Source organism: Balaenoptera borealis, assembly GCF_965194805.1.
Source record: "Balaenoptera borealis genome assembly, chromosome: 2".
NCBI lineage: Eukaryota > Metazoa > Chordata > Mammalia > Artiodactyla > Balaenopteridae > Balaenoptera > Balaenoptera borealis.
In genome coordinates, this window is record NC_138867.1 from 28289428 (window position 1) to 28313490 (window position 24063).

The following is a 24063-nucleotide window of genomic DNA, read 5'->3' on the forward strand; positions in this document are numbered from 1 at the left end:
AATTGGGGAGGGAGAGGGTCTAGGGTCCCTGGTTGGAGTTTGCCAGAAGCCTGTCCTCAGCAGCCCTCATCCATGCGGAGACCTTGATAAGGGACACTGGAGTGTGAAGAGGACAAGGTCTGACATAGGCTGGTCGCAGAGACTGGAATGGCAGGCACGAGGGCATTCCAGAGCTGCAGACGTGCGCTGGCACTGGAGGTGGAGGAGCGTTGGGGGAAGGAGCGGCCTCTTGCAGCTTGCACGGCCTCTTGCCTCTCACAGAGGTATGGTGCTTCGGGTGGATGTGTTTCCCTTGACAAATCATGATGGAGGTGGCTGCAGAAAGTGATACTCTGGCTTTGCTTTTACACAGAGCCCCCGCTGGACCTTCCGTGCGGCTGGTCCTTCCGCAGTGAGGCCTCCCCCACTCAGTCTGCTCTGAACTTGGGCTCTAGGCACCTGGTATTTTTACCAGCTCTAGGGCCAGCTTTTCTAGTCTGTGACTTCTGAGTGGGGGTCAAGTAGGCACAGGTTGGCAGATGTGGTGTGGGACGGCTGCTTGTAGGAGTAGAAGAGAATGTCCCAGAACATACCCTTGGCTGCAGGTGGTTCTAGAGCTTCATCAATTCCTTCTTCCATTAGAATGGGCCAAAACCCACTGCTCCACTAATAACCACATAGTGTTGGTGGGGGGGAGGGGTGCAGAGAGAGATGTGGGAGCAGGGGGATGGCAGGTGCTGGGAAAGGAAGAATCAAAACCATGTAAAGTATATAAATGTACCTCCCTTAACACAGTTAATATGCTCCTGGAAAAACACTGAATTCTGCTTTAAATATCATTGAGATTGATTTTGCATGCACTTACGGCAGTTTACTATTTAAGGAAACTTATGATAATTTCTCTATTCATTTCAGCCATTTTTGTGGTTTGCGTGCACAGGGGCTTAGAGGTTCCTGGGGATGTGCATAGGTGACAGAGGCTCCCTCCTTGCTGTCAGAGTTTCAGTCTATCAGGAGATGTGAGATACGTATACTGAGAGCTCCGATGCAAACCGGTGCCCATGTGGCATGTATAGGCACCCTATATTTATTGAATGGAGAAATGAAGGGATGATCTAACGAATAAAGTACCTGAAGAGTGATCCAGATGCAACATTTTGGGAGTATGGTGGAGAAAGAAACCACTTTTGACTGAGGGGATCTGACAGACTTGGTGGAGGAGCTATGTGCTTTAGGATGACTCGTCTGATCTCTTGCAGGAAGAATTGGGATTGGGGAGAGATGAGAGGTGAGGACCCTGGTGAGCTTACTGTAATAAGATAGAGGGTGGGGACCTATGGAGTTCTGAGCCGGTGGGTGGCAGCAGGCTTGGAAGAAAGGAAAGGCTCATCAGACATGGACTTGAAGTATGGGCACTGCTTTGACTTGGAGTGAAGAAGAAACAAAGGTCACCTGCAGGTGAGGAGCAGAATACACAGTTGGCTGAAATGGGGAGTTTGGAGTTTTAACATTCAGCAGACCAGAGGCCTGGAGAAATCCTTTCAGACTTCTGCTTCTTGACTTCTCCCACATCTAATCAGTCACCAAGGTCCACTGACTGCCTTTCCTTGTAAAACCCATCAGTGGCTCCCAGGACCTGTGGGATGAATTCCAAATCGTATGCCCTTCTTCAGACTTCTTTTCTGCCATATCCCCCGACACGCATGTGAGCTGTAGTCCTCCTGACCTGTACTCCTCTCAGCCTCTACAGCGCTGTCTTTCTGCAGTAGTAGTGGGAAGGGCCGGGTCCTGGAATATCCTTTCTCCCCTGGTCCTCCTGATGAACCGTTTTTTTATTCTTCAAGATCCAGCTCAAAGCCTCCTCCTCTGTGAATTCTCTGCCTCTGCCTCTCCCAGGAGACGTAAAGCAGTCCTACCTCTGGACCATAGCTCTACAGAGCCCCCTTTGCACACTCATCATGCTGTCTGGGCCTGTTTCTTTCTTTTTTTTTTCAGGGGGCTGCACGGCATGGCATGTGGGATCTTAGTTCCCCGACTAAGATGGAACCTGCGCCCCTTGCACTGGAAGTGCAGAGTCTTAACCACGGACCACCAGGGAAGTCCTGGGTCTGTTTCTTTTTTTTGTTTGTTTTTTAATTAATTAATTAATTAATTTTTGCTGTGTTGGGTCTTCGTTTCTGTGCAAGGGCTTTCTCTAGTTGCGGCGAGCGGGGGCCACTCTTCATCGTGGTGCGCGGGCCTCTCACTATCGCGGCCTCTCTTGTTGCGGAGCACAGGCTTCAGACGCGCAGGCTCAGTAGTTGTGGTGCACGGGCCCAGCCGCTCCACGGCATGTGGGATCTTCCCAGACCAGGGCTCGAACCCGTGTCCCCTGCATTGGCAGGCAGATTCTCAACCACTGTACCACCAGGGAAGCCCCCTGGGTCTGTTTCTTTAGGACCTAGTCTTATTCATGCCCAGAAAAGGCCTCGACCAGTCACCCACCAACTTCCTCAGGTTAGACAAGAAGAGACACAGAGCCTGCACTCCAGACACCCCCCCACTCCATTGCGCCAGCTGACTGTACTGTAGGGTGTTGTCCCAACCCTGGCTTGGAAGTTGCAGAGCTGGTGGGCTGCACAGGGTAACACAGAGCTGTGCATACTCCCTTGGCCTAGATCTTGTGGGCCTAAGTGACTCAGACTATGGTGGGAGGTGGCTGTCCCTGCTGGAAGGTGGCCCCAGCTCCCTCTTTCTGCATCATCCACAAGGGGAAACATCCCGAAGAAGACAAACCCACAAAAGGTCAGGACCAAGCCAAAGGAGAGGCTGAATCTCATTAACAGGGCAGACTTGGAGACTCAACAGTTTTTAACCTCTTTCTTCTGCCCTCAAAAGTGTGTCCATACTACCAAGTAGGATGCTCGGCAGGCAGGCCCCTAAGGAGGGTGGGCGGACAAGTGCGGGCAGGAATGTCTGAGAAGGGCCAGCATCCCACGAGGATGATGGGAAAAGGCCATCGACAGAGACTGAGAGCAGCATCTGTAAAGGATGCCCAAGGAAGCCAGGTTGCAAGGGACAAAGGAGAGAGCAAATGCCAAGACAGTGCAAGTGGGGAGTGTAGACACTGGATCTAGAAGCATGACGGTCAAAAATAACAGGAGGGTAGTTTGAGGAGGTGGTAGCGTTATGGGAAGGTTTATTCAGGAGAGTCCCCCAACTCCCCCTCCCAGGCATGTTTAGTAAACAAAAGAGAAGTGGGAGAGAATGGAGTCAAGATAAGGAGCAGATAAGGGAGGGAAGGGGCCAGAGACATCAGGAGCAGGTGAGGGAAATAAAAAAGCTGACATCTGCCTTCCCTGAAATGTAGGCGGGAAGCAGAGGTGGGGCGAGGTGCTGGAGAGAGCCTGCAATGCAGCGGAGGAAGAAAGTTATCAGTCTTGGTGAAAGAGAAGGGTTGGCTGCTGACAGCCGGGTGGGCACTGTGTGAGGCTGGGAGCTTGGGGGCACAGGCTGCTGCTGGCCAGGGTGGGTGAACCTGGCTCGTGGCACCAGCTGAGGCAGCGAAGAGGGAAAGGAAGGATGGTGGAACTGGGGTCGGAGACTTGGCTGGAATCCTCACAATGAGAGAACGTCTCGCTAGCCAGATGATTCGAAAGTTTGGAGCCTCAGTTTCTGCATGGGCAAAATTGGTAGAGTAGCTACTTCCCAGGATTATTCTTAGGAGGAATAAAAAGAGCTACTGAGATATGCGTGTGTCTCAGTGACAGCATCTGGTATGTGTGGGTCCTGATGAGAGTGTGTTGAGAAATGAATAAACCTCTCGCCAAAGTCAGTGACAGCCCAGTTGACTGTAGAGACAGGAGGCAGGACTTTTTAGTAGACCCGACTGAAGCTTTCTCCCAGTTCTGGGTGAAAGGTGTATCACGGCCCTCTCTGATGCAAAAGTCAAGTTGCCAGGGCTCAAAGCAGGGAGATCCTGGATGGTCTCCCCTCTCCTTAGTGGTTTTTGGAAGGAGCGTTACATTCAGACTGGCTAATTCCTGCACTCCAAGAAGCGGAGGCCCAGAAAAGCAGAGAACTCGCCTCATTTCAGTACAACCAGAGCTAGATTCACAGTCTAAGGTGCTCGATCTGGGAACCGTCATCTTTCAATGGCAGCTGTGCAAGATGCAGGTGGGTGATGAGGAATTCAAAATCTGTGGCCTCCCTTGGTTTTATTAATGGATCTATCATTATACTTAGATTAGATAAATATTCTCACTCATTCGTAAAGAGGGGAGGGAAAGGAGCGCTTAACTTGATTTAGGAAATAATAAACGTGTGCCAAATTAAATGATATTTGGGGAAAATGTGCAGAAAGTTTTTTAAGGAAAGAGAAGTATAAAAATATGTTCTCAGATTATCCTTGATTTATTTTTCCAGCCGGATGGTCTATGTTTAGATTATGTTGTCCTTTGGGTTTATGCATAGGTTCCATATAAAATGATGGATTCTTTCATGGCATTTAAAACTTTTTAATCCTGATCTTATAATAACCATCTCTATTGATGGAAATGGAAATGGAAAAAAAAAGATGGACTTGGGAAAGGATACATTTCCCCGGGGTTCTGCAGTTCTGGGCAGAGACAGGATTTGAAGCCAGGTAGGTCATCTGATTCAGACTTGAATCGCCTGTGATCTAAAGAGCTCAGCATTCTATTTACAAACGTGTTCAGGAAAACACTGGGAGCATTTACGGTTTGAAAACTCAATAGTTGAAGGGTCCCTTTGTGGTCTGATACGGCGGCCGGGCCGAGAGATGTCTTGTTAAGGCACTAAGTGTGCGGAGAAGACACATCTGTCTGTTAAGTCTCTCCAGCTCCCGGAAGAGGCCTGCCCCTGGCCGGGGCCTCTCTCCAATGCCAATAACATCTTCTCCACCCCATGTTCGCAGTGGGGCCGGGCAACAATCCCCATCCTGAGAGCCGCTGGCTTCGGGATGCGTGCGTTACCTGCACGAATACATAGAGTGAACAGTGACTGGGCTATTAGCTTGCGGAAAATCAGGAACTTAAGCATTCACTCTCTTTGTGAAGCAGTCTAATGAAACCAGATAGCATTGAACATCTGACTAAGTTATGCCTGGATTATTTGTTTTTGGGATTTTAAGTGTTTCTGTGGCTCATCAAACACTAACACGTGAAGGGGTTTTGGAGAAGCAGGGTTTGGGGAACCAGCTTTACAGCAAAGAGGACTAATTTTGCCCACACTGATGTCGCAGCTTTAGATAAAATAATAGCAAAGAGATAGGGGAAGTTTTGTTGCCTTAAGCAGCCTGAAATGCCTAGCTATCCACATGAGGATTAAGAAAAAAAAATCACACTCTCTGAAGGATTTGCAGATCTCTGAAGGACCATAATCCAATCCCTTGCCTTCAGGTTGAAGTAAATTTAGCGCATTCCAGAATAGATCTGTGGTGTTTGAGCAGCCTCCTGAGGAGGGGCTTTCATGGTGTTTGTGGCCCTTAATAGAATGATGCTCCAGACTGGGTCCCTGGAGGGTTTTGGCAGGAGTGGAAATGCATTTGGACTGAGCCGCTCATGGTCTCCCTTTTTATCAACACCTGACACCACCAGCACTTGCTTTTGCCTGCGCTCCACTTTAACTAACTCTGCTACCTCAACCGAATCATCCTAGTTAAAACACATACACTGTGTCACCCTGGCTTCCGAGGGATGAGCATCCTGCTTTGCTAAAAATCAGGATGCATGGACGCGATGCAGAATCAGGTTCCCACCATTGTCTGAGAGCTGTGGAATCCAAAGCCAGCTCCCTGGCTGAGACCTGCCCGCTGCAGGAATGCAAGCTGTGCTGGGAGGCGGCTGGGAGGGAGGGTACTTTTGGATCAGGGTGTTCTCAGTAGAGGGTGGGGGCACTAGGCTGCCTCACAGGGGAGGCCCCTGGGCATCCAGAGGAAGGTAGTGGGAGGAGAGACAGTGCCTGGGAGACTGGCTCCCCCGGGGCCCTGTCTGGCTACTGTCTCTCCTAACGAGCTCTTGGGATACCTAGGGGGGAAGATGCAATAAACACTGGCTCTTTCGTCCCTTTCACCAGAGGCCAGAGCGCTGCACATGCCTTCTAATGTGAACTTGCTTGTCCTGTTTACACGTCTTGGGATGGGGTTGGAATTCCAATATTCCACAAGACCCCTTCTCTGTTAGCCATGCTATCTTAGGTTGATGTAAACAAGTTTGAACACCCAGTAATGCCCTCACCCCTGAAGACTATTAAGTGGTTCTGACACTGCTTATATTTGCATGCAGGTGATCAAATATAATTACAAAGCCTCTTCTAGTGTTTGAACATTTCTTTTTTTACACCTATAAAGATGAGAATGGAGCCAATTTTAATAAAGCGAGATGTCAATAAACTCTTTTCATTTTTATGTGTTGGCCAATGGACACTTATAGAATGTCTGATTTCAGCTGTGCTTCAGTTACATTCCCCACCACCCCCCTTTTTTTTTAAAGATGGCAAATGCAGGTCTTTTTTTTTTTAATTAATTAATTAATTAATTAATTTATTTATTTATTATTTATGGCTGTGTTGGGTCTTCGTTTCTGTGCGAGGGCTTTCTCTAGTTGCGGCAAGTGGGGGCCACTCTTCATCGCGGTGCGCGGACCTCTCATTATCGCGGCCTCTCTTGTGGAGCACAGGCTCCAGACGCGCATGCTCAGTAATGGTGGCTCACGGGCTTAGCCGCTCCGTGGCATGTGGGATCTTCCCAGACCAGGGCTCGAACCCGTGTCCTCTGCATTAGCAAGCAGATTCTCAACCACTGCGCCACCAGGGAAGCCCCACCACCCCCTTTTTGACACAGTGCGTCTTACAGAGATTTGGGTAAAACTAGAGTGTGCTATATGGGTCTCTAGGTGAAGAAAATTAACTTCCAAGGCTAAAGCAGCCGTGCAAATATTATTCCTAAGTCACTCAGCATGTAAATTTGTCATCGCTTTCCTCTAGTTTTCCACTGCCCACTCTCTACCCCTACCCCACCCTGGTCACAGTTATTCCCAGTATCATTAGGCTAAAAGAAGAGACAGCTGCCCCCAGAAAATGTGTTCCAAGTGTCCTCATCAGCGTGGATTCTCATGAGAGAGCAGGCAGTGAGATGGCACAGGGAGAGGAAGGTACCAGAAAGGACCGCATTAACCCCTCTCTGGACCAACTACTCGTCTTTAAAAACCTGAGCAGATGTGAGGCTTATTGACTTCTTTATCGTGACTGCTGGGGAGCAGCGTTCAGCAGTTTCTGGCACCTGGGAGTCACACACGGCCCCTGAGCACCCTTCCCACCCTCTGGCCCCTCACCAGCTCAGTGTCCTGGGCACCATCTATCTCTTGAGGGTCTCTGGAGATGATCAGCCCTTTCCCCCATACTCTTCAGGATCCATACGCCTCAGGATCTGGCACAATATTCAGTACATGGGGAAAAATGAAAGTCATTTGAATGTTCCCTATTTGACAGGCACTGTTCTAGACACTTTACACGTACTAACTCATTTAATTCTCATAACCATCTGATGAGATCCATGCTGTTATTATCCCCATGTTTGTTTCCTAAGGCTGCTGTAAGAAATTACCACAAACTTGGTGGCTTAGAACTACAAAAGTTTATTCTCTCATAGCTCTGGAGGTCAGCAGTCTGAAATCAGGTGTCAGCAGGGCCATGCTCCCTCTGGAGGCTCTCAGGGAGAAGACTTCCTGGCCTCTTCCAGCTTCTGGGAGCTGTCAACATTCCTGTGGCTGTTTCACGCCAATCTCCATCTCTGTCTTCACATCGCCTTCTGCCCTGTGCGCTCGTGTCTTGTCTTGTGTGTGCATGTCTCTGTTTTGCGTGTCTCCTATAAGGACACTTGTCATTGGGTTGAGGGCCACCCGGATAATTCAGGATGATCTCAGCTCAAGATCCTTAATTGAATTATATCTGTGAATAAGGTCATATTCACAGGCACCAGGACGTGAACATATCTATTACAAAGTCACCATTTATCCCACTACATACCCTTTTGCAGATGGAGAAATGGTGCACTGTGTTTAGGCAAATTCCCCAAGGTTACAGGAGTTTGTGGAACCAGGATTTAAGTAGAGCAGTTTGGCTCCAGAGCTTGTGTTGTTGAACTACAGATCTTCCTCGACTTATAATGTGGTTACGTACTATAATAAGCCCATCATAGTAATACTCATTGTAAATTGCAAATATCATAAGTCAAAAATGCACTGAATACACCTAACCTATGGGACTTCCCTGGCCAGTGGTTAAGTCCAGTGGTTAAGACTTCAAGCTCCCAAGGCAGGTGGCATGGGTTCGATCCCTGGTTGGGGAACTAAGATCCTGCGTGCCGCGCAGTGTGGCCATACAAACAAACAAACAAAAACAAAGAATACACCTAACCTACCAAACATCACAGCTTAGCCTAGCCTACCTTAAATGTGCTCAGAACACTTGCATTAACCTATAGTGGGCAAAATCATCTAACACAAAGCCTATTTAATTAAAAAGTGTTGAACACCTCATGTAATTTATTGAATACTATACTGAGAGTAAAAAGCAGAATGGTTGCATGGGTACAGAATGGTTGTAAGTGTATCGGTTGTCTACCCTGGTGATGGCGTGGCTGACCGGGAGCTGCGCTCACTGCTGCTGCCCAGCATCTCCAAAGAGTGTTGTAACTGCCTGTCGCTAACCCGGGAAAAGATCAAAATTCAGCATTCGAAGTATGGTTTCTACTGGCTGTGTATCACTCTTGCACCGTCGTAAAGTTGAAAAATTGTAAGTCGAACCATCATAAGTCGAGGACCATCTATGTTCTCTACTACGTCTCAGTAAATGTGCTCTGATTGTTTATGGTATGAATGGATGACAGGATGGGTGGGTAGATAGATGGGTAGAAAGATGCTGATAGCAATAACTGGCCAACGCTCTCCTTCCCAGCGTACTGAAAATTACAACAACATCAACTGATGTTCATTATTTTATGATGTTGCCCCAGGACTTGACCTTGGGTCCTCTTCTCTAGTTATTCTCCCTTCTAGGGAGATCTCATCTACCATCTGTGTTATGTTGCCTCCGAAATTTATGTCTCTAGCTCTCACCGACCTCCAGACGTGTATACTCCACTGCCAACCTGACATCTCTGCATGGGAATAGAATGGGCGCCTCAGACCTAGCACGATCAAAATGGAAGCCTTGATATTTACCCCTCAGGCTACTTCTTTCCTTCTCCTCCCACCTCAGGAATTGGCACCAGCATCCACCTACAGGCTCATTCCTCAAACCTAGAAACCACGCTTCATTCTTCTCTTTTCCTCCCACTCCAGCAGCTAAGTCTGTGAGTCCTGCTGGCCCTCCCTCCAGTATCCACCTTCTCCCCACTTCCATGGCAGCCCCCCTAGTTGAAGCTGCCGCCACGTGTCCCTGGACCGCTGCTGCCATGGTCCTCTAACTGGGCCTCCCCAGAGTACTCTTGACCCCTAATCCTTTCTCCTCAGAGCAGCCAGAGGGACCTTTTAACACACAAATCAAGTCATGTCACTCTGCAGCTTCAACGTGGGGATTTCTCATTGCCATTTGAATATGATTCAGGCCCTTTGCCCCAACCCGACTCGCAGGTGATTTCCTCTGTTCCCACTCATTGCCCTCACTCTCTGTGTCCAGAAACACTGTCCCTTATGGAGCATAGCAAGCTCTATCCCAGAAGACGGTCTTACCTCTTCCTGGAAGCTTTTTCCTTCAAACCTTCAAAGACCTTCTTCACAATCATATACTTTAAAATGGCCACCCCCAGGTGCTCTATCATGTTACTCTTTTTCTGTTTGAAATAAAGTTTTGATTTATTTGTTTATTGTTTGTCTCACCTGTTGGAACGTAAGTTCCATCAAAGCAAGGACCTTGTTTTGTTTACTGTATCCCCAGTGCTGACAACAATGCCTAGTATACAGTAGGCACTCAATAAATAGCTGTTGAACAAGTAAAGCGCTTGTTACATTCCAAGCACTGATCCCAGTTATCCTTATTTTTCAGATGATGAAAAGTCGCCTCAAAAAGTTTAAATTGCTTGCCTAAAGTTGCACATCTGTTAAGAGTTGGAACAAGAATGTGAACCCAAATCTCTCTGTCTCCTAAGCCCGCGTTCTTAACTGTTATTCCATATAGAGTCTCCGAGAAGGAGGGACTGCCTAGGATCCCTAAAGTCCCTACAGAGCTCTGAGTCTTCTAATTCATTTTTCTGCTCAGAAACCCAGGACACAGATTGTTAAAACACAGGGAAGAAATATACTTACTCAGATTCTCAATGTACTGTTTCTCTGAAAAGTTGGCCCTGGGGCTTAAGCTTGAGAAGTCAAGAAGTTCATTTCTTTTTTTCACCACTTGGTCATTTAGGCTGAAGACGTTTTCTGATCCACCTAGAGAATTAATGGTTTAAACCCTCTTCCTTGAATGCTTATAGGAAAGGCAGAGACGAGCAGGTTGCATCCTGATCATCTCTGCAGGGAGAGTGCAAAGGTGAAATTTGTTTGCATTCATAAGAAGCCCTGAGATCTTCCTCCTCCTGGTTTTCCTTTTGTATCATCACTTTCCTGTAGTTTGGTTTTTGTCTGCCTCCCTGTCTCCTCCCAGTTGATAGACCCCTACAATGACAACATGGACCCCATCTTTAGATGGTTGAGAGCAAGACCCTCTGCATTGGGTCTTGCTAAAACACTGGTCTATTTCTCTGTCACCAGCTTTGGGCCAGTCATGGAAGAAGCCAAAGGATAGGCTCTTGCCAGATGTGGGGCTCAAAGGAACTTCTGCCAGTTTCAGACTGGGGAAAATGAGAAAGCAGCTATTTGTTTCCTTCCCTGCTCTTGGGCCCCCTTTTAAAAATAGGTTCCATCTTGAGAATTACATCAGCATCCCGATAAGTAAGCATCAGACAAAAAGCTACTCTTTCAGGCAAATAGTAATTGTGAGAATGGCCAAGACCCACAAATGTAGGTTGGGCTTTTATTCGTAGAAAGGGCTATAGTGGCTGATTAGTGTATTTGGCAAATATAGCTGCTTTCCTGCAGGGAAGCAGAACTCTGGCCATTTGATACGTCATGCGCTTTGCCTCTGCTGTCATGAGCGGGGGTGGGGGGGGTGGGGGGTTGCTATGGTAACCAGAACTTTGCCCAGAGGGTTGTGCATGTAAAATGTCACTCATTAGCAGTCTCCTTTATTTTTATCATGAACCAAAGAGGAGCTGCTTATTGTTTCTGCTAACAGGCAGGTGGGTGGTCAAATGGAGCCCAGGTTGAATTGTATGTGCTGTTCTGATGTGGAATATCGCCACCCACCACAGTTCGCATTTGCTGGATCAAGAAGTCCTTCTGGATTTCCATTGGTTAAAATCCATGCTGGAACCTGCACGCTGGGATAGTTGGACTTATTTTTTCTAACTCTTTCTCAATGGCTACTCCCCATCTTCATCTTGACACAGCATGTGAACTTTGCTAATAGGGGTGGTCCTGCAGATAGGAAGTAGGTAGCTTCCCGTAAAATCACTGAAAACTATGAAAGCTCAGCAGACATTTGAAGGAGGTAGTATTATCAATGATGCTCAGTTCTCTCCTAGAGTTTGTACTTTGTCCTCGCCGCTGCAAACCAATTTTTTTTCCTTTTCATCCAATTATTATTTATTTAGTACATATCACATACAGAAAAGGTATGTACACTTCACATTCAATGCATGAGGAAGAAGAATAAATAAAATTCAGATTGCCTTGAATTACCAATCCCATCAAATTATTTAACTCTCTTTTGGGATGGGAGAGAAACAACAGAGAAAGCATTCCTTGAAGAACATGATGTGCTTCCTAAACCCCGCTTTTGCTGGAAACTTGGAACTGGCTAAGAACCCCCTTAGGCATATTTGCTCATAAACATGTATATCTAGGCCTGGGTGAATCTGGGCGATGTCACATTGTGCTGTATCACCTGTGGCTTTTGTTGGGAAAGTGAACTGCAGTCCAAAGTGAAGCCAGAGCCACTTCTTCAGTTGATGTCAGCAGTGTGTCAGAAACAGTAGACTAGAAGGTTCTTCTAGGCAGAAACCATGAGATGCTGTGACTGAAACACCCAGGGCAGTGCCTGGACCATACTAGATCCTTCATGAAGGTTTTTTAAATGAATGAAACTAGTGTCAGACCAGCATGGCTGAGTGGGGAGAATAATCGGTACTACATACTTCAGGTCATACCTACAGCTAATCCATGAAGATCCCTGAAGTCTGAAATGGTCTTGCCCTTCAGAAACTTATCATCTAATAGGGGAGCTAGTAAATCTGAGACAGTGCTAGTTATGATTTAAGATGTATGGGAAGATGAATCTTCTGATATGTGTCTTAAGAGAGATCTTTCCATCACAATATTTTTCCAAATGGAAAGATTTCCACTTTACAGAGTGATCATTTTAGGTGATTTCATGAACATTGCACTTGTACAGCCCCGGGGCATTTCTTCAATAAATCAGATAGAGACCTACTGTGTACTAGACTCTTAGATTCTATTAGGGAAGACAGACATTCGATATATTTTAAGCTGCGTCCAAGAACATGACCTCCTAGAGAAGTGATTCACTACCTTGTTGTACATCACAGACTGCTCTTATCAAGGTCGCTAATGACGTCTACATTGCTAAACCCAAGGACCGACTCTCAGTCTTTTCCATGCTCCTTCAAAGCATTTGATGCACACAGTTCATCCCTGCTTTTTTCTTGAAATGCATCCTTCCCTTTGCTCTCTGAACACCATACCGTACGGACATTCCTCCTTGCTCACCAGCCAGCATCCCTTCGCAGTTTTCTTGACTGTCTTCTCTTCTCCCTGATCTCTCAACTGCTGGAGGGCCAAGGACTCATTACTTGCACTTCTTGTCTTTTCTTTCTGTGATTACTATCTGTGATGTCAGTCATTCTCATGGATTTAAATGCCATCCGTAAGCCAAGAATTCACACCAGTGTATCTCCATCTTGTACCGTTTGCGTATAGAATTATCTATCTGATACCTCCACTGACGGCCATCTCAGGCTTTAACGTCTAAAACTAAGTTCCTGATTCCCACCCCTTCCCCTTCCAGATGCTTTGTCTCTAGTTAGTTCTTCCAAAGATACCCAGAATCTGACCATGGCTTATCACCTCTCTTCATCCCCGGTGTCCTCATCTCGCAAGTGGGCTATTTCAGGAATTGCTCGATTTCTACCTCTTCTCTTTCCCCCCATAGCATATTCTCAACAGAGCAGCTGAGTAATTCTAGATTCAGAATATAAACCAGATCATGTGACTTCTCTGTTCAAACTTTCCCATGACTCCCCATCTCACTCAGAGTAAAAGCTGAACTCATTACTTAACTTCCAGGCCCTCCCCTTCCCATCCTCCCTGACTCCATCTCTGTAACTCTCCCTCTCTGCTCAAGCCACACGCCACCCTGGCACACTGATGCCTCGGGGGCACTGCACCTGCTGTTTCCTCTGCCTGGCGTGTTCTTCTTTCATGTAGCTGAGTTGCTACTTTCTTCAGGTCTTGATTAAAATGTCACCTTCAGTGAAGTCTTCCATGTCACCCTGTTCCAGCCTGAGATTTCACAACCCCCTTCTCAGCTTTATTTTCTCCTTTGCACCTGGTCAGTGTTTAAGCATATATATTTTACTGACTTAATTTGCCTTTCTGTCTGCTCTACCCCGCTGCATTGTAAAATTTATGAGGCTATTTTTCTGAAGGGGGGAAGCCTATTTGATTCACTCATATCTTCAACACTTAGGACAAGGCTCAGCATATAGCAGGCACTCAGGAAACAATTTGTCGAGAGAATGAGGTTAGAATCACTGGTATTTTTCATTTAAATATTGATGCCCTGGGGATTGTGATGTAATTGGTAGGACAAGCACAAGCATTGGTATTTTCTGAACGTTCCCCAGGTCATTCTAATGTGGAGCCAGGGTTGCAAACCACTACTTGTTTTTTTTCTTCTTGGGATCTTTACCTCTGTGGCATATGTTGTTGCATTCTTAGAAAGTCCATAAGTCTCAAATCTTAAATTTCTGGGGATGATTTTAATGAAGTTTGTGCTGTGTGTAATAGCGTACTAGGGTTTTCATTGGAGCATCTTGTTAGAGTGAGTGTAGTGGACGTTCCTCCTTGCATGACCTTGGCTGAACTTTGCCTGGAGGCACAGACCCCCTCTTGCAAAGTTAAGTGTTTTCTTTGTTAATTTCCCTGTCGAGCAGCAGGCTTTTCTCTTCCTACTGTCAGCCCTCCCTGTCTGTGTATCCGTGGGCTCTGCATCTGCAGACTGAGCCCACTGCTGGCTGATGGAAAATATTCGGGAAAAAAATTCCAGAAAGTTCCAAAAAGCAATACTTGAATTTGCCAGTATTTACATTGTATTTATAGCCATTTACATTGTATTAGGTATTATAAGTAATCTAGAGATGATTTAAGGTACAAGGAAGGATGTGCATAGGTTATATGCAAATACTACGCCATTTTATACAAGGGACTTGAGCATCCTCTGATTATGGTATCCTCAGGGGTCCTGGAACCAATGACCCACGAATGTATTTGAAAAGTGAGACGGGATTTGGATGCAGCTTAACTTCTTTCATCTGCATGGGCTATATGCATTTATTTCACACCGCCCACCCAGAATGCCCCCCTACCCCTTGCCTAAACTCTGTCCATCCCTTAAGACCCAGCCAAAGTCTCATTCCCTTTGAAGAATGTTTCTCCTCAGCCTCCAGCTAGCAGCCTCTCTCAGAAAGTCTGGCGCACACACTGCTTGGCACATTCTCTTGGCATCCAGCACATGCTGCCTTGGTTGGTGAACCTTTTGGTGAAAGTGTCTTTCTTTGTTTTTAGCTCCTCCTAGGCTAGACTGTGAAGTCTCGGAGGCTCTTGACCATATCTCTCACATCTTTGTGTCCCCAGCAGCAGGCTGTAAACAGATGTTGATGGATTGGCTAAACTGGTCCTGTTTAATGTATAGGCAGCTTCTAAGGAGCATTGCCAAGGGGAAAGGGTGTCCCTCTTGGCATAATTAGGGACTATACCCTTCATAAACACCCTGGCATTTTTTACTCTGGGTTATTGTTGATCTGTATCTTTCTCATCCCATGTTCTTTTTTTTTTTATTATTAATTTATTTATTTATATTTTTGGCTGTGTTGGGTCTTCGTTTCCGTGCGAGGGCTTTCTCTAGTTGCGGCGAGCGGGGGCCACTCTTCATCACGGTGCGCGGGCCTCTCACTATCGCGGCCTCTCTTGTTGCGGAGCACAGGCTCCAGACGCGCAGGCTCAGTAGTTGTGGCTCACGGGCCTAGTTGCTCCGCGGCATGTGGGATCTTCCCAGACCAGCGCTTGAACCCGTGTCCCCTGCATTGGCAGGCAGATTCTCAACCACTGCGCCACCACGGAAGCCCCATGTTCTTTTTTAAGCAACTAAATATGTAGCTTGTAAGATTTAAAATCTCAGGATTTCAGTAACCTGGTTGAAAATGATGTACTCAAGAAAGCTCAGGTATAATCACATTTGCCTTTATTTTCAAAATCAGATTCAAGGAATTAAATTTAAACTACTCTTTAGGGCTGCTGGGAGGAAGTCCTGAGACAGGGCAAAGTGGGGCACCTTATACAGCCCTTCTCTCTCTATTTGAAATAGTGGCTTTTCTATTATAGTCTCATTATCAGGCTAACATTCTTCATTTCAACTGGCTGGGAGATCAGGTAACCCGATCTACTGAAGTAAGAGGAAGTTTTAGAAGCTAAGGTCTCAACACCTTTGTGGCCTTGTGAAGCCCTAGGATTGGGGAAAAGTGATGTCATGGTGAGACAGGAAGTGTTATAAAGCAGTAAAATGTCATAAACCGATTTCCATCTGGTCTTAGGTGTATAAGACACAGCAAAGAAAAGCGCATTGTGTTTTTATCCAGTGAGGATAAGGTTACTAGACCAGTACATCATGGGAAAGCTGTTGACATAATGAATGTGGACTTTTCAACAAGGTGTTTGGATGGTCTCTTGTGCTATCTTTGTGGGCAAGCTGGAGAAACGTGGACTGGACAGTTGCAGAAGGTGGTGATTTGTAGCTGACTGGCTAAATGCTCGTACAAAGGGGTTGATGGATTGGTGTCAATCCAGAGAGAGGGTTCTAGCAGTGAGAGTCAGACATAGTTCTGCCACTGGATTTATCCTGCTCCTGTTCAACGTTTCTATCGATGACTTGAATAAAGACATGGATGACACATTTATCCCATTTGTTCATGACCCAGATCTGGGAAGCACAGTGACCTCATTTCACACCAGAATCAGAATCTAAACTGACATATAGGATAGGCCACGTCCTGCAAGATCAGCCAAGGGCTCAAGTGAAGTTCCCTCACTTATGTCCGAAAAGCCAACTGCATTTATTACAAGACAGTCAGGAAGCTGCTTTAATAGTGGTCTTTGTGTAAAAGATTTAGGCAGTTCATTTGACTATATGATCAGTGTGCACCAACACTGTGATGTGACTATTAAATAAATGTAAATCCCAGTTGTGAGGGGCCCAGAAACAGTGTTGATCCTCTGCACTAGTCCCACACATCCGGACTATTATGTGCTGCTCCAGGCTACATGTGGTGTGAAGTAACATATCCAGAGGCAAGGGTCCAAGATGGGGGAATTGGTCGGAGAGATCTGAAGGAAAGATGATAGTGCCTTCCAAATCCTCCCCCTTCCAGCCCATGCCCCTGGGGACCATCACTTCACCCACTCCTTTGCCAATACTCTAAACTCCCTATCTCCTTCCCTTTTGCTATCCCCACCAAAATCCCTCCACCGAATAAGTTCAACCACCTGCATTTTCTGCCTCTGTGTCCTGGCTGCTAAGCACTTCTGTGAAAGAGGAAAAACCCACCATCTATTTGGATCGGTGCACCTGCAGAATTATGGCCTCTGAACTCATCAGCCTCATAGGCTGGCAGGCAGGTGGACAGTCTCTACGGGAGATCACCTTTCCCTGCCGTTTCCCCCACTGCCTTGTCTGACTCTCCCCCCGCCCACCTCAAACTCCTACCTTGTGACCTTCACCCTCCCTCCAAGCTGGGGACCTTCATGTTTTCTTCACAGGGAGAATCAGTGGAAACCCCCTCAGTCCTGCTCCTTCACTTACAGTCTATTTCCGCATCCAGCCTGCACTCTTTCCTTCGCGCCTGAGAGAATTTCCCTCCTTTTACTGAACATTTCCACCAGACTCAGTTATCGATCACACTTAATCAGCATACTCTTTCCCCTTTGTCTTTAACCTCCCCCTGCCTATGAGCCTTTCCTCTCCACCATGTGCAAACGTCACCCCTCTTTAATTAAGTCGCCTCTGCCTTTATATCCTTAACAACCAAATTACCTGAAACTGGTCTGTAGTGGCTGTTTTTACTTCTTTAATCTCTCATTAATCCCTCAGTGGACTGTGCAATCTGATTTCCATTCCCAACCCTCCGTTGAAAGTCCCTTGTGGTGACCACCGATGGGCCTCTACATCCAAATCCAACGGAAACGTTTCAGTACTTCAGTTGGCCCGCAGTCCAGTTCCTCCTTTATGAAACACTGTTCTCCAGCTTCTCTGCTACCACTCCCCTCCTGGATTTCTTCGTGCCTCTTTAATGGATGCCTAGTCTTAATCTTCTCTCTGAGCTCGTCTCCATGGAGCACTTTCATTGATTTTTGCAACAACTTTTATTCCTCTTTACTTTTTTGGACTGGTTTATACTTCACCTCTTAAACAGGGATGTTCTCATTTCCCCCCTAGGCAATTTCAGCTGCATTTTCCACTCCAGCCACCAGTATATACAGACCCCTCCAAACTCTGTCCTTTTAGCCTCTACCCTCCTCTTGGGCTCAGGACTCCCGTGTCCAGTGTCCGCTCACCACCTCCACCCGGCGACCCTCAGCTACTCCAGAGCAACACATCCCAAACTGATCTCATCACCTCTCCCACATGAGCCTGCCCCTCCTCCTCTGTTCTCTGTCTTGGCCAATGGCACCCCCTCAGCCAGCCCCCAAACAATGAATCTGGACTCACCCTCAACTCTCTGTGGTTCTGTATACTTGCATGTGGGAAGTTTGCAACTCTAATCCATCAGGTGGCCAAATAAATAATTTCAATGGCTTTCCTGGGCAGAACTGCTAAGACTTATTCTCATTTCTGGTCCAGAAGCCAGAACAAAGGCCAGAGCATTTGAAATTAAGGGACAGAGATATAGCTCCATGTTGGGAAATGTTTTTTAACATTATAGTCTCAAAGGGGCATGGGCTGCCTTGAGAGGCGGTACGTTTCCCTTCACTGCAGGCACCAAGCAGGGGCTGGAGGACTGTTGCAGGACTGGGTTGGGGGACTTCTAATGCTTCTGCCAACTCTGAGGTTTAATTCTGCAGCTAATAAGTTCTTCCCATCTACTTTGTCCCTGTCATCTCATTTATGCTTCCTAGTAGATTATTAGCCGCATTTTATGGATGAGGAATCAGAAGCTCGAGGGTCAGGTAATTTTCCCAAGGTGATCCAGCTGGGTGATCAGTATTTGGGCCAGGCCTCCAAAGCAGACTAGTGTCCCCAAAGCCCACTGTTTTTGTGAAGCTGCTGCCTTCTATTTGGCATTGGAAACAGACTTCAATTCAGTAGAGTGTAGTCAGCTCACTGACGCAGGTAGACCTTTGAAGATAATTGAAAGGAGCAACTTTGGGGTTCAGAGCTTAAATAAATAAATTTGGAGCTTAAGTTTTTCTTAAATATGTCCCCATATTTATTGGCCTATTATCCTTCCCCTCCATGTCTCCAGATGTTTTATCATTATAACGATCAATCCTAATAACCAAATTCAATTTTCTTCCTAGGCCACCATTTCCATTTCCCAGAGGCTTGGGAAGGAACAAATGAGAAAGGGTCAATGCTTCCATTTACTTAGAATGGCTTTTAATTAAATGCAGGTTCCAGCCGCAGAGGTTCTGTGTTGCTGCTAAAATAGTAGCCTGCTGGGTGACCAACCCTGAAGGGGGCAATCCCGGGTTTTCTTTTACGAACTTGAAAGAAAGGGAGGAGATGCCACATATTTGGGGAAGGGAGGGATTGGCTTGAGGTATAGAAAGAATATAAGCAAATATTTACATTGTCATTTTTGCCTCTACTACAGTGTCATGGAGGGAAACAGAGGTCTGATTAAAAACAGCAGATAAGCATCGAAATGAAAGGCAGCCAGTCTAGGACAGTACCTGGGCGGGAGCTAGAGGTCCGAGGGAATGGTTGAGTTGAGGATCTGAAATCCAAGCTGTAGAGACTCACCTTGCAGATAACCATGAGTGGATATTTTTGTGGCCCTCATTAGCTGCCATTGCCAGAGCTCTAAGGAGCACTTATCCTCTTACACCCTCTAAGGTATATGATTACTTCTCCATCTTTCACCTGATCCCAACCTTATTGTTTGAGTACTCACAGTTCTTAGTCTGCAGGCTTGAGGGTTAGGCAAGGATTGAGGAAATAAAATCCAGCATTAATTCTCAAGCCTAAAGATGGATAGAATAACCAGCTTCTCTCTCAATGCTTTTTTTCAGAGAAGCAAAATGTAGCTGTTGTCATTGTTAAAGGTGCAAAGCAGGATTGGGAAGGTTGAATGAAAAGAGTAATGGGCCAGCAGCCAACACTCTGCTCTAGCTCAGATACTGCCACTGTCTAGCTTTAGATCCTAGGTTCTTCACACTTGGAATGAAGCAATTGCACTTAATGATTCTTAAAGTCTCTCTTATCTCTTAAAGAAGAAAATGTCCTGACACACACTCATAGCTCAGTACTCCACATATTGCCTGTTACTTGAGAACAAATCATCCCATTCCTGCCTCTCACCACTGAAGACCCACTCATGTCTGTAGTGCCTTGGACCTCACGTTCTGTCCTAAATGAATCAACTCCTCTAAATTAAGCTACCCATCAAAAATACCCTTTTCTGTCAGGAATAATTTCCATGAATATTAAAAGACGTACAAGGCAGGAAAAATTCAGTCTCCCTTCCACTGACAATTATTTCTTCCCTGAAATGTTAGAGATCATCTCTTTTAATCTCATATTTGATAAATGTACAAATCTAGGCCCAGAGAGGTGAGGTGGCTTTCTAAGTGTTACACAGCAAAGAGTCTTCTGTAGGACATTTTCCCCACTGCTCAAAAGGGAAAGATACAGGTACTTGGCAATCAGCAGTTAAAAGAAAATTATGGTTTAATTTCCAAGAGAGTTATTTTTAAACAGGAGGCTGTTTCACCTTGGAATTTTTTTAAGAAAAAAAATAATAAACAAGTGCACCAGATTTGTCCTTTTAAGCCAGTTGAAGGAGTGTGCCCTCTCTACGTTGTTGAAATTGGCAGGCTGACATCTTACAGACAGACTGTTCTGGTCTACTCGGTTAGCTGTTATCCCAAATGCAAATCTGACTCATGGGTGAGATCATGAGAAATCTGGACTATTTTTCTTGATGACTTTCTCTTTCCTATTCCAGTTTTCTTTTGCGGTATTTGGCTATGTATGATACCCATGCTGGGGAACAGAATCTCAAAAGGGTTGTTGCTAGGATCGTCTCTGCTGTCACATGAATCACAAGATAGCTGGGGAGGTTTGGCCATGAACTGTCCGTGGCTTTGGTGCGGAAACTTAGGGGTGGGTGTGCAGGTATGTGTGTGTGTATGGGTGAGTATGTATGTGAGTGTGTGCTGACCTTATGGCAAAGTCAGAAGTTTTCTGTCTACTGGGATTTGGGGGATTCTGGGAAGGCCCTCCTTCTAATCAAGTGAACTGTTTTCACCGAACAAATGTCTATTTAATATCCACCTTTTGCTGGGTGTTGGTGCTATAATGGGGACTCCTACCACCAAGAGGAGGTTACCTACAATTAAATAAGTAAATGTTACCTAGCCTGTGCATTAGGGTAATGTTAGCTGCTGTGACAATTAAACCTCCAAGTTTTAGTGGTTAACATAAGACAGAATTATTTCTCTCTCACATAACAACCTCGTGCAAGAGTTCTTGGTCGGCAGGTAGCTCTCCTCCACATGGTGATTCAGGCCCCCGTGCTCTTTCCATCTTGTGTCCTAAGGCTGCAGTGTATACTCTGCCTCCCACTGGTGGAAGGTGAAAGAAGGCAGAAGGTACATTCTTCTGAAATGCTCAGCCCTGTGTAGATGCAGAGGGCACTGGGAAGTATAGTGCAGGCTGAGCCTGCACTAGGGAAGGAGACCTTCCCTATGGGATTTTGGGGTTTGGATGGCTGTCTCTGATGTTGTCTGATAAGTACTTTATGGGGGCCTGGGGGTGCTCAGGAAGCTACTCAGGCACGGAAGAGAAACACCTAACCTGGAACTGGGGTGCGGTGGCGGTGGGGACGGGCGAGTCATCACTTATTCTTTCCTTCTCCTCTCTTCCTCCTGAGCCTGGTTTCACTTCTCCGGCGTGTCACTCTCTCTGTGTCTCTCACACCCTTGCACGTGCTCTTTCCTCTCCCTAGAACTCTTCTCCCACCTCACCTTGCCCTTCCCCTGGCTAGCTCAATATTCCATCAGATTTGCAAGGCATTTCTCCCAAGAAGCCTTTCCTGGACGGACCACAAATCCAGTTTGCATGTATGTGTTCTGGCTTTATATGAAGGCAAAGCCAGCAGATTTTTATTTATGGAGATTTGAGAGCCCCTAGGAAGGGACTCCTGCTAATCAAATGGCAGCTTTCCATGGTGTAAACTTCAGGGAATCAAGAAGCATTGAGGAGAAGAGGGGGGTAGGGAAGGCATAAGATGAGGCGGGGAGGGAGGCAGGGACTTTTCCAACCTGCCAGTCACCTGGAGGTGAGAGCTCCAGCGCTTCGGAGGTGGGCAGGCAGTAGGGGGCTTCCAGGCCACCTCCAGTCAGGAACCTACACTGCTAACAGTGGGTTTCAGGAGTTGTTTCTCAGGCCTTATTTCTAGAGAATAAATGAGAAAATTTTCTAAATGCTGGTTAAGGAGTGGGACACCCAAATCAGGGCAGAGGCTTTCCCTGGCGAAGCATCCTCTTTGACCAGGAAGAGAAGGAGATGGTTTTGCAGTCAGCCTCAGTCTCCAAGCAGAGGCCCGAGGGAGTGTAGAACCTTCCAGGGTTGAAGCAATGATGGAATGCATCTTCCTGTTCCAACAGGCCCAGGATCTTATAAAGGAACATGGGGTTTTAATTTTTGGATGTAAGAAATGAGCTTGTTTCTCCTGTAGCTGGACTTATCTCCTTATTCAAAAAATACTTTCATGCTAATTATTTTAATGATCTCAAGGAAAAGTGCCCTTTGCGATTATCTTGACAAGTTCATACATGCAAGGGACCTCCTGATCCTGCATTTGTGAGGCTGCTTTGACTGTTTAGGTTACCATTAGAGTGACCTAAAAACAGACCTGCGAGCTAGGTACTCAAAAAAAGATCTTGGCAGGATGCTTTAGGAAGGAGATTAAATTAACCCCACGGGCTCTCCCCAGAATGCTGTCTGTTTCTCTGTCCTTCCCCGCTCCAGTCTGAAGGCCTGCTTTTCTGAAGCCCAGAGCTAGATCAGTATACTACAGGAGAATAATCATAGATACAGAAAGTGAAGGCAAAGAATCCACGGTTCGGAGTAAATCTTTGAGGTGAGGTGGAGCAGTGCGTGACTAGTGACGAGCGGCCGTTCAGGAGCCCTGAGGCTCTCCGCCTCCCAGGTGGTCCACTCTGTTTCTTGTGGTTTGTCAGCCTGAGTACGGACGTGCACTCATTCCCCAAATACTCACAGAGCACCTCCTCGGCACTCTTCTTGGCACTAGGGAGGCAGGGGTGAGCAAGGCATTCAAAACCCCTGCCCCACACAGCGCTCACATTTCAGGAGCGGGGAGGCCAGAGACAAAACCAGTGAACGAATGGATATGCAGTATAACTTCAGGAACCAAATGCTTCTTGAAGAAAAATAGAGCAGGTTCAGCGGCTACAGAGTGATGGAGGGGTTCTCTAGTTCTACCGAATTCCAGAGCTTGGGTAGATTGTGTGGGCAGGGAAGGCCGCTCTGAGAAAGTGACGTTTGAGCAGAGGCCTGAGAAATGAGGAGTCAGCTAGACACTGATCCGGGGAAAGGGGCATCCACAGACCCTGAGGGCGGAAAACCAACAGGGCCGGTGGCAGTGGGATCGCAGCAAGGGAGGGCCACTACAGGTCACCAGAGGCAAGAGGAAGTGGGGGTGATGCTAGCTGAGGAGAGTTTCGCCCCTGCTCAGGAGGGCAAGGGAAGTCTGCAGGGAGAGCAGAGTTCTCTAACGAATTGCCTTTTTTTGATTGCTATAATCTAATACAGGCGGACATGTAGGTTTGGTTTCCAGTCTTCACTGGAATTTGCTTTTTAGTGCAAAGGAAGGAGTTGAACACGGACAACCTTGTTGTCTGGGGAAAGCCATTTGGAAGCTGGTGGAATATGAAACCACTCCTCTCTGTCCTCAGGACCCGGGGGCCGCCCACCGCCGGGCAGGCGCTTTCCCTGGGAGAACAGAGGACTTTGGGTCTAATTGGCCCGTTGGACAGCCACTCTGACCATTGCCTGGAAAACTCCTCGGTTCTGTCTAGTTAACGGTGGCTCCGTTGCTAATAAATCCTTTGAAATCTTCTGCCGTGGTTGGGTTTTTATGACGCATTTGCATGTCGAGATCATTTGGGTTTCGGAGTTTCGGTCTCCTGCTGTTCCTAATGTCATAAACGGATGGTAATAACCCAGGAGGGGATTATGTTCCAGGCTTGCAAGTACATGAGCTTTAAAAACATCCATCTTATTTGCAGGCAAATATAGCTAATGACAGACTAGGGAAAACAAAATAATTCAAAATCTGCAGTGAGCGCTTGGTGATTTCCAAAGGGCCTGCTTTTTAATGAGTGTAGTAGAGAATGAAGGATAAGAGGGGAAAAAGTAGTCACAGCATCCCAGGAGTTTCTTGGGGGTTAGGGGCGCTTTTTAAAATAATAAACGCAGGTTAACTGAGGCAAGGGAACCATGCTGGAGGCC

General features: G+C 46.6%; 1 protein-coding gene across 6 annotated transcripts in view; it reads left to right on the forward strand.

Annotated features, from left to right (window-relative positions):
* Positions 1-24063, forward strand: part of PDZD2 (PDZ domain containing 2) — a 387522-nt gene that overhangs the window by 16222 nt on the left and 347237 nt on the right. The window lies entirely within an intron of this gene.